Consider the following 9825-nt stretch of genomic DNA (forward strand, 5'->3'; position numbering starts at 1 on the left):
TGAGTGAATCATGGGTTAAGTGAGTGATTTAGGGGATTTTGTGGTAGTAAATCAAGGTATTAATGACTGAAATCTATAAGATTTAGTAGGTAGATTTTGTGAAGTGACTCATGCGACGCGACGAGTTCAGCGAAACGCGCGCAATTAAAACCATGCTCGAGTATTGTCGGCCAATATTCGAGTAGCCAAAAATGATCGCCCGATTTTACTTTACAGTTGGAACTTCGAATTTCGACATTCCGAGTGAAAATATTTTAGAAAATAGTAATGTACCAACTCAGGGTCTATCTTGACTTGAAATGTGATTACGAAGCCAACAGCATGATCAGAATTCGATTCCGAGTTACGGAACTCAAAAAACCACTTTTTGAGCCGTACCGGGTGAGATTCGGCCCCGACAGCGGTCCGAAATTGACTGTCTCCGAAAATCATGAAAATTTACCACCAAATTGGAAATAGAATTACAAAACTAAAACTCAACCAGACTTTCGTCTAATTCTTTACCGAAAATTCCAAGAAATTCATTTTCGAAAATATAATTAATAAAAATATTAATAAAATCTTATAATTCAAAATCGTAAAATTCGCGGTGTTAGTTACATATCTGAGCGGCATGTCTGGATAGGAACTAATGAATTCCAACTACCTTACAAAATTTAAACACACTTAACAACGCTTAACAATATATGGCAGCCACATTCCATCATTCATTTGGACATGGGGGTTACACTTTAATGGCTCTTTAAATCATGAATTACAAGACATTTTATTTGAAATACTAATGATTAAATCATGCTGGAAATAATTAAATCCAAGTCAGAATGGTGTGCCAAAATATTGCTCATGGGTCCCACTTACTTATTGACTTATATAGGCCAAATTATGGCTGGACCAAAGTTCCACGCCCAACTGGCCAAGTCACGCGCCCAACGCCAAGGCTTGGTGCGCAAGTGCACTATAATGCACATGAGCCTCGATCAGGATAACACAATGCCCAGGGCCTGCGTCTCATGCGCCCAACGTCTAGCGCATCTCATGTGCCTCGGTCAGGCCTACTTCCATGCCTAGCCTGGTGCATTTATCTCGGTCCAGCCAGGAAATGCATATGTGCCACGCCAAGCTTGGTTCCATGCGTCCAGCACCATGATCAGGTCTGGTCCATGTGTTCCGGTTAGAATTCTTAGGTAGGCTTGGTGTCTGCTTGGCTTGTACAACTTTTTGGCCAAGATTAGACTTTTGGCTCATGGCCATTATGAGGCAATTTATAGACTTCTCCCAAGAAAATTAGGTCACTCCCCTTGGGTCACATCATCCCCTCCTTCTTGAAGAGATTTTGACCTCATATTCAAATGGTCATATCCTCCCAGATCAAAGGCATCCCTCTTTATTCTTTCACTCCAACTCTCAACATATTCATCTTGGATCAATCCTTTAACAAATATATTGATTAATGGCAACAAATATGTAATTTGAAAATACTCATTTTTCACCATCAAAGTTGAATCTCCAATATTATGTCTCTCAAACATTGGCACATGATCCACCACATCTCTAAGTTCCACATCTGAGGTGATAGATGGAAGAACACTAATTGCTTCTTTGGTAAATAACTCACCAATAACCTACAAAAATTGATCAACAAAATTTGACAAACAATTTTCATTAGAATGGTTAGTAGTAGAAAAATTCCCACAAAAGGGTAGGAATATGGGTGTTCTTGAAACCACAACACTCTTAACCTCACTTTGAGTATCAGTCATAGTGTTTGCACTCTTTGCGTTTTCACTCAAAGTGTTTTTCTCACTCACAAATGTTTCACTCAAATCTTCTTTACTCACAAGTGTTTCACTCATGATTTCAGACTCTCTTTTTCTTTTTGTGGATGCATATTGTAATGCTCTTCTGAACTCTCTTGAGAAGTCTATTGGCTCAAACTTTGTTTGGGTTGGCTTGGGTTGCCTTAATAACTTGTTGTGAATAGTTTGTTGATAGGCTTTTGGAGCATATCTACTTCTCATCACACCTTCAATTTCTCCCAAGTACCAACTGATTTGGCACTACATCTACTCCAATTTTTTGGACTTGATCCCACTACATAAAGCATTTTCCTTAAATTCTAATGTAGGAACCATGATTGTTTTCTCTTCATTATAAAAATTACAATTGAAGATATTTTTCATTTTCATTTCCCACTTCAAATAGGATTCGGGTTCATATTTGCCAATAAAGGTTGGAACCATTATTTTGGCTTCTTTTATAGGAAGTTTCCTATCAAACTCTAGCCTCATTTGTTTCATTTGGTTTTCGAAGGCTTGGACTTGGTTTGTAAACATGGCATACAATATGGATGTGCTTGATAATTTTGCACTTGACATTTTTTACTCAAAATTTTTGACACCGTTTGATTTTTGACTCAATTATTACACTTGTTGGACAATTTTTTTCGACAAACACTTTTGGACTCTTTTTGGACAATTTTGGGTTGAAGCTGGTTTGAAAATTTGGTTTGACACTTTTTGGTTTTGGTTTGCCACTTTTTGGTTTTGGTTTGGCACTTTTTGGTTTTGGTTTGGCACTTTTTGGTTTTGGATTGACACTTTTGTGCTTCACACTTTTTTGACTAACAAAGAAAATAAAAGACACCACCTAAGAATGACTTGATACCAACTAAATCACAGGTGGTCTACACACCAAACAAGAAGTGGCTTTGATACCACCTAATGTGAACCCTTTTGGGAAAGCTTCTTTGTTTGCGATTATTCTTGGACGGTGTATCATTTTCACCGGAATTGCTTGAACCATGGCCTAGGCTAGCTTTATTTTGTCGAGACAACTTGTAGGCAAAAGATTGGCCAAGACAAAATGCTCTTTGCCCGAGCCAATTTGTGAGTTAAGGTTGTCTGGCCAAGTCAGGATGCATTCCTGGCCTAGGCTGGCTGTTCTGACCGTGCCTATGTGTTTTTGGCCTAGTCTGTATGAGTCTGACCGAGACTGGCTGAGTCTAGCATGTACTGCTGATTCTAACTGAGGTTGAGTGATCCTGACCAAGGTTGACTTGGTCTGACCGAGTCTAGATGGGTCAGAATTGGTCTTGGCTGAGCCAAATTTTGTGTAGGCTAATTTTATGTGGGGAAAGGAGTTGTATATGTCAGGATAACAGAAATAAAGAAGAATGAAGGGTGATGGCGCCACAAACAAGTGAGTTGTTTGGTAAGCCAAGTGATAATCGCCACAAGAAAGAATCCTTGATAAGATGGATAATTCTTGGTTCAGCCAAGAATGGTTTTAGGAGCCTTAGCATAACTAAAGGAAATCAATTCCAAACAAAGTTTAACTTGTTTATTTCATCATTCAACAAACATACATATAGTGGTTTGGCATAGCTTGGCCTCCTGGAAATTACAAGGAAAAAAATCTAATAATTTGCCTAATTAAGACTCCTAAAGCACTACTTTAAGATTGTTCATCATAGGATGCTTATTGACTAAGAACTTACACATTAACAAGTCCTTATACATGTGATTCATGGCTAGGACACTTAGAAGAATTCTACGCATGCTTATTTGCCTACATTATTACATTAAAGATGGAATTAAATTTGAGTAACATAGGATGGCATTTATTGCTTGAATTCACAACCCCAATACTTTGAGAAACCTTGGATTCCTTCTTCATTGATGTCTTTGGCCAATAGCATAAATTCTTTGAGCACATGGTAGAAAAGCCTTAACTCCCTTCACGGCTCAATCGATAGTTAGCATAGTATCTCATCTTAAGTAATTCTACATGAGCACTTTTCCTTTGGTCCCATGGTTAAATTTATTTATTCACCATCAAGTTTTCGATGCCTAGTATGAATATGAACATCGGATCCTTGATTCTTCATGGTCAAGAAGTATGATAAATGAGCACACGGCTAGCTCATGGGCTTGACTTGCATTGGATTCCAAATCATAGATATCTTCCCATGTGTATTTGAGCTGAATGGCTGGACAGGAACTAAGGAGTTCCAACGGCCTTATAAAGTTAAAACACACTTAACAACACTCATCCATACATGGCAGCCACATTCCCTTCGTCATGTAGTCATAGGGGTTACACTTTAGTGGCTCTTTTACTCATGAATTACAAGACATTTTATTTGAAATATTAATGATTAAAGCATGCTGGAAATAATTAAATCCAAGTGAGAATGGTGTGCCAAAATATTGCTTATGGGCCCCACTTACTTATTGACCCATATAGGCCAAATTATGGCTGGACCAAAGTACCACGCCCAGTTGGCCAGGTCATGTGCCCTACATCAAGGCTTGGTGCGCCAGTGTGCCATTATGCACATGGGCCTCCATCAGAATAACCCTGCGCCTAGTGCCTCTGTCTCATTCGCACAGCGTCTGGTGCGTCTAATGTGCCTTGGTCAAGCCTGCTTCCATACCCAGCCTGGTGCATTTGTTTTGATCAGGGTAGGACATGCATGTGTGCCACGCCCAGCCTGGTTTCATGCGTCCAAGGCCACGATCAGGTCTGGTCCATGTATTCTGGTCAGAATTCTTGGCTTGGCTTGGTGCCTGCTTGGCTTGTACAGCTTTTTGGCCTGGCTCATGGCCATTATGAGGCAATTTATGGACTTCTCCCAAGAAAATTAGGTCACCCCCTTATGTCACATCATCCTCTCCTTCTTGAAGAGATTTTGACCTCAAATTCAAATGGTCATATCCTCCCGGATCAAAAGCAATCTTCTTTATTCTTTCACTCCAACTCTCAACATATTCATCTTGGATCAATCCTTTGACAAATATATTGATTAATGGCAAAAAAAAATGTAATTTGAAAATAGTCATTTTTTATCATCAAAGTTGAATCTCCAATATTATGTGTCTCAAAAATTGGCACATGATCCACCACATCTCTAAGTTCCACATCTGAGGTGATAGATGGAAGAACAATAATTGCTTCTTTGGAAAATAACTCACCAATACCCTGCAAAAATTGATCAACAAAATTTGAGAAACAATTTTCATTAAAATGGTTAATAGTAAAAAAATTCCCATAAGAGGGTAGGAATATGAGTGCTCTTGAAACCACAACACTCTTAACCTCACTTTGAATACCACTCATAGTGTTTACACTCTTTGTGTTTTCCCTCAAAGAAATTTCACTCAAAGTGTTTTTCTAACTCAGAAATGTTTCACTCAAATCTCTCATACTCACAAGTGTTTCACTGATGATTCCGAACTCTCTTTTTCATTTTGTGGATGCATATTTTAATGCTCTTCTAAACTCCCTTGAGATTTCTATTGGTTCAAACTTTGTTTGGATTGGCTTGGGTTGCCTTAATAACTTGTTGTGAATGGCTTGTTGATAGGCTTTTGGAGCATATCTACTTCTCATCACATCTTTCAATTTCTCCCAAGTACCAATTAGTTTGGCACTACATCTACTCCTATCTTTTTGTACTTGATCCCACCAACATAAGGCATATTCCTTAAATTCTGAAGTATTCACCATAGTTGTTTTCTCTTCATTGTAAAAATTACAATTGAAGATATTTTTCATTTTCATTTCCCACTTCCAATAGGCTTCGGGATCATTTTTGCCAATAATTGTTGGAACTTTTATTTTGGCTTCTTTTATAGGAAGTTTCATATCCAACTCTAGCCTCATTTGTTTCATTTGGTTTTGGAAGGCTTGGACTTGGTTTGTAAACATGGTATACAATGTGGATGTGCTTGATACTTTTGCACTTGACACTTTTGACTCAAATTTTTTGACAACGTTTGATTTTTGTCTCATTTATTACATTGTTTGGACAATTTTTTTGGCTAGACACTTTTGGACTCTTTTTGGATAACTTTGGATTAAAACGGGTTTAACAATTTGGTTTGACACTTTTGTGTTTTGGTTTGACACTTTTTTTACTAACAAAGAAAAAAACAACATGACTCAATAAGGACTTGATACCAACTAAACCCCAGGGGGTCTACACACCAAACAAGATGTGGCTCTCATACCACCTATTGTGAACCCTTTTAGGAAAGCTTCTTTGTTTGCGATTGTTCTTGGATGGTGTATCACCTTTGACCGGGATTGCTTGAACCATGGCCTAGGCTAGCTTTACTTTGGTCGAGACAACTTGTAGGCAAAAGTTTGGCCGAGAGAACTTGTTATTTGACCAAGCCAATTTGTGAGTTGAGGCTCTTTGGCCGAGTTAGGATGCATTCCTAGCCCAAGCTGGTTGTTCTGACCGTGCCTATGTGTTTCTGGCCCAGTTTGTGTGAGTCTGACCAAGAATTGCTAATTTTGGCCTGGTCTACTAATTCTGACCGAGGTTGAGTGATCTTGACCAAGGCTGACTTGGTCTGGCTGAGTCTAGCTGGGTCAGAATTGGTTTTGGCCGAGCCAAATTTTGTGTAGGCTAATTTTATGTGGGCATCGGAGTTATATATGTTAGGATAAAAGAAATGGAGAAGAATGAAGGGTGATGGCGCCACAAACAAGTGAGTTGTTTGATAAGCCAAGTGATAATCGCCACAAGGAAGAATCCTTAATAAGATTGATAATTCTTGGTTTAGCCAAGAATGGTTTTAGGAGCCTTAGCTCAACTAAAGGAAATCAATTCCAAACAAAATTTAACTTGTTTATTTCATCATTCAACAAACACACATATAGTGGTTTGGCATAGCTTGGCCTCCACGAAATTACAAGGAAATAAAGTCTAACAATTTGCCTAATTAAGACTCCTAAAGCACTAATTTAAGGTTGTCCAACATAGGATGCTTATTGACTAAGAACCTACACATTAACACGTCCTTATACATGTGGTTCACGGCTAGGACACTTATAAGAATTCTACGTATGCTTATTTGCCTACATTATTACATTAAAGATGGAAATAAATATGAGTAACTAGGATGCCATTTGTTGCTTGAATTCACGGCCCTAATGCTTTGAGAAACCTTGGATTCCTTCTTCATTGATGTCTTTGGCCAAGAGCATAAATTCTTTGAGCACATGGTAGAAAAGCCTTAACTCCCTTCACGGCTCAATCGATAGTTAGCATAGGATCCCATCTTGAGTATTTCTACATGAACACTTTTCCCTTGGTCCAATGGTTAATTTATTAATTCACCATCAAGTTTCCCACGCCTAGTATGAATGTGAGTATATGATCCTTGATTCTTCATGGTTAATAAGTGTGGCAAATGAGCACATGACTAGCTCATGGGCTTGACTTGTTCTTGACTTGCATTTGATTCCAAATCATAGAGACTTTCCCATGTGTATTTGAGTTGCATGGTTGGAAAGGAACTAAAGAGTTCCAATGGCCTTACCGAATTTAAACACACTTAACAACACTCATCAATACATGGAAGCCACATTCGCTCCGTCATTTAGTCATGGGGGTTACACTTTAATGGCTCTTTTACTCATGAATTACAAGACATTTTATTTGAAATACTAATGATTAAAGAATATTGGAAATAATTAAATCCAAGTGAGAATGGTGTGCCAATATATTGCTCATGAGCCCCACTTATTTACCCATATAAGCTAAATTATGGCTGGACCAAAGTGCCACGCCCATCTGGCCAGGTCACGTGCCCAGAGCCAAGGCTTAGTGTGCCAATGCACCATGATGCACATGGGCCTCAGTTAGAATGACCTTGCACCCAACGCATGTGTCCCTTGCGCCCAGCATCTAGTGTGTCTCATGTGCCTCGATCAAGGCTGCTTCCACACCTAGCCCGGTGCATCTCATCTCGGTCAGGCCAAGAGATGAATGTGTGCCACGCCTAGCCTGGTTCCGTGCGCCCAACGCCATGATCAGGTATGGCCCTTGTGTTCTGGTCAGAATTCTTGGGTTGGTGCCTGCTTGGCTTGGACAACTTTTTGGCCAAGATTAGATTTTTGGCTCATGGCCATTATGAGGCAATTTATGAAGTGATAAATATTTGACTAAGGATATTTATTGTGAAATTATATTGTAGGAAAACCAAAATTATGAACAATTAAACCTAATAATAGAATAATATTTTTAACTCTTTATATATTTTGAATAAAAAATTGACAAAAAATTAAATTTTTATAAGACATAGATTTACTCGGCGAAAAGATAATCGGTAAAATAATATTTTTTTAAATAAAACAAAAAAAAATTTACATATGTAATATATTCATTCTAAAATCCACCTCTCAACTTAAATATTCAAATTAATTTCAAATTAATTTACAAAATGTGATCTACTTTTTTCACTTACACAATTAAAAAACTAGAAAATGTAGGTGTTATAGCTCAGGCTTTTTAATTACATGATTTAAAAGGTTGAGCTCAAACGCAAATAAAAAACTTATTTTGCTTAAGAAGTTGGTTTATGAAATAAATGTATACAACTTTTTAAGTGATTATTAACTAATTTTTAATTTAAATTATCTATATATGATTGTATGATCCAAGCTTATTATTCTTATAATTTTTATATAAGAATTTTTTTGGCTTAAAATTTTATTCAAAAATTATTTTATTTTTATTCATCTAATTATTAGACTATTTAGACATGAAAGTTTATTTAAAAACTTTATTGATAAAGACTTTTAAGTAGTCTTGAAAATGAGACAATACTTTAAAATAACCCAATACTCCAAGCTACGTCTTAAGCCTATGTTGGGCCAATTGTCCAATCTCGGGCCTTTGTTTAGAGTTACTGGCTAAGCGCGCTCATTTTAGTGTCCAGCTATATCTAACTTACAACATTTTTTACGATCATTCTTACTTTCTTCTTATCGAAATACCAATATTCTTTTCATTTGTTATTATGGAATGCTTATTTATTATTAATAATAATTTCACAAAATAATTTTTTTGTCCTTATTTTTATTTGAAAATGTGGATTCCAAAGAAAAAGCTGGGAGTATGTTGTTGGAACCATGTAAAAATAAGAATAATGTTTAGCATAATAGGAAAAAAGTAAATATTATTTTTAATTTATGAGGATGTATATTAAATTATAAAATATTATGTAAGACCCAAATAAAAATGAGGTTAATATTTGCTAATGAAGATGTTCACCACTAAGTTCAACTGTATGTAGAATGAGTTGTCATTTTACGACTTAAGCTATTTGATTAAGATATGTATGTATTTTAGATATGTTTTTAGGGTATTACTTATTATTTCATGATCATGATTATGCAAATATTATGCTTTGAACTTTACTTTTCATAGAATAGACACTTGAGCTAAAGAAAATAAAGGCAAAAATAATAAAATATCAACCCGTATATGCAAAATACTCATAGCAAGTGCTCTTGTATGATCGACCAATCGAGAATGGTAGTGCCTACTTTGTTGAGCCAGTGAGACCATGATATTAAATATTAATAAAATTATACTGATACGTCAGTAAAAAATTAGACAAATCATTTTTCATTTTTTTATATCTATACAAACCCCTTAAATTATATACTTTTATTATATTGATTATCCTTACACGAGAAATAAATGTAATCTTCTATATAAAAATGTGATAAAACATGTTATAATGCGGAGATATATAAATCTAAAAAATATATAACTCATTATCTTCATTATTTTTTATTACAAATACAACAACAATTCTAAATAGATATTGTTTAAATCGCTCTTATACTATATCGTAATGAAACAAAAATAATAATGAGGTATTGACTCGTATATTATTTGGATTTACCATAATATATCATATTTTGTTTAACTTAATTACATTTATCGTCCTTTTTATTTAAACATTACTTCTTCATGAGTAGTCAGTAATATATATATATAATATATATATATAATATATATAT

The 9825-nt window shown here is 35.9% G+C and overlaps 1 long non-coding RNA gene across 1 annotated transcript in view; it reads right to left on the reverse strand.

Annotated features, from left to right (window-relative positions):
* The window catches only part of LOC109353045, a 17117-nt gene continuing 7885 nt past the window's right edge, over positions 594-9825 (reverse strand). Inside the window, exon 3 of the long non-coding RNA XR_002108415.1 lies at positions 594-604. This is a non-coding gene — a long non-coding RNA (uncharacterized LOC109353045). The remainder of the gene's footprint in view (positions 605-9825) is intronic.

The sequence above is a fragment of the Lupinus angustifolius genome, chromosome LG07 (assembly GCF_001865875.1).
Source record: "Lupinus angustifolius cultivar Tanjil chromosome LG07, LupAngTanjil_v1.0, whole genome shotgun sequence".
NCBI lineage: Eukaryota > Viridiplantae > Streptophyta > Magnoliopsida > Fabales > Fabaceae > Lupinus > Lupinus angustifolius.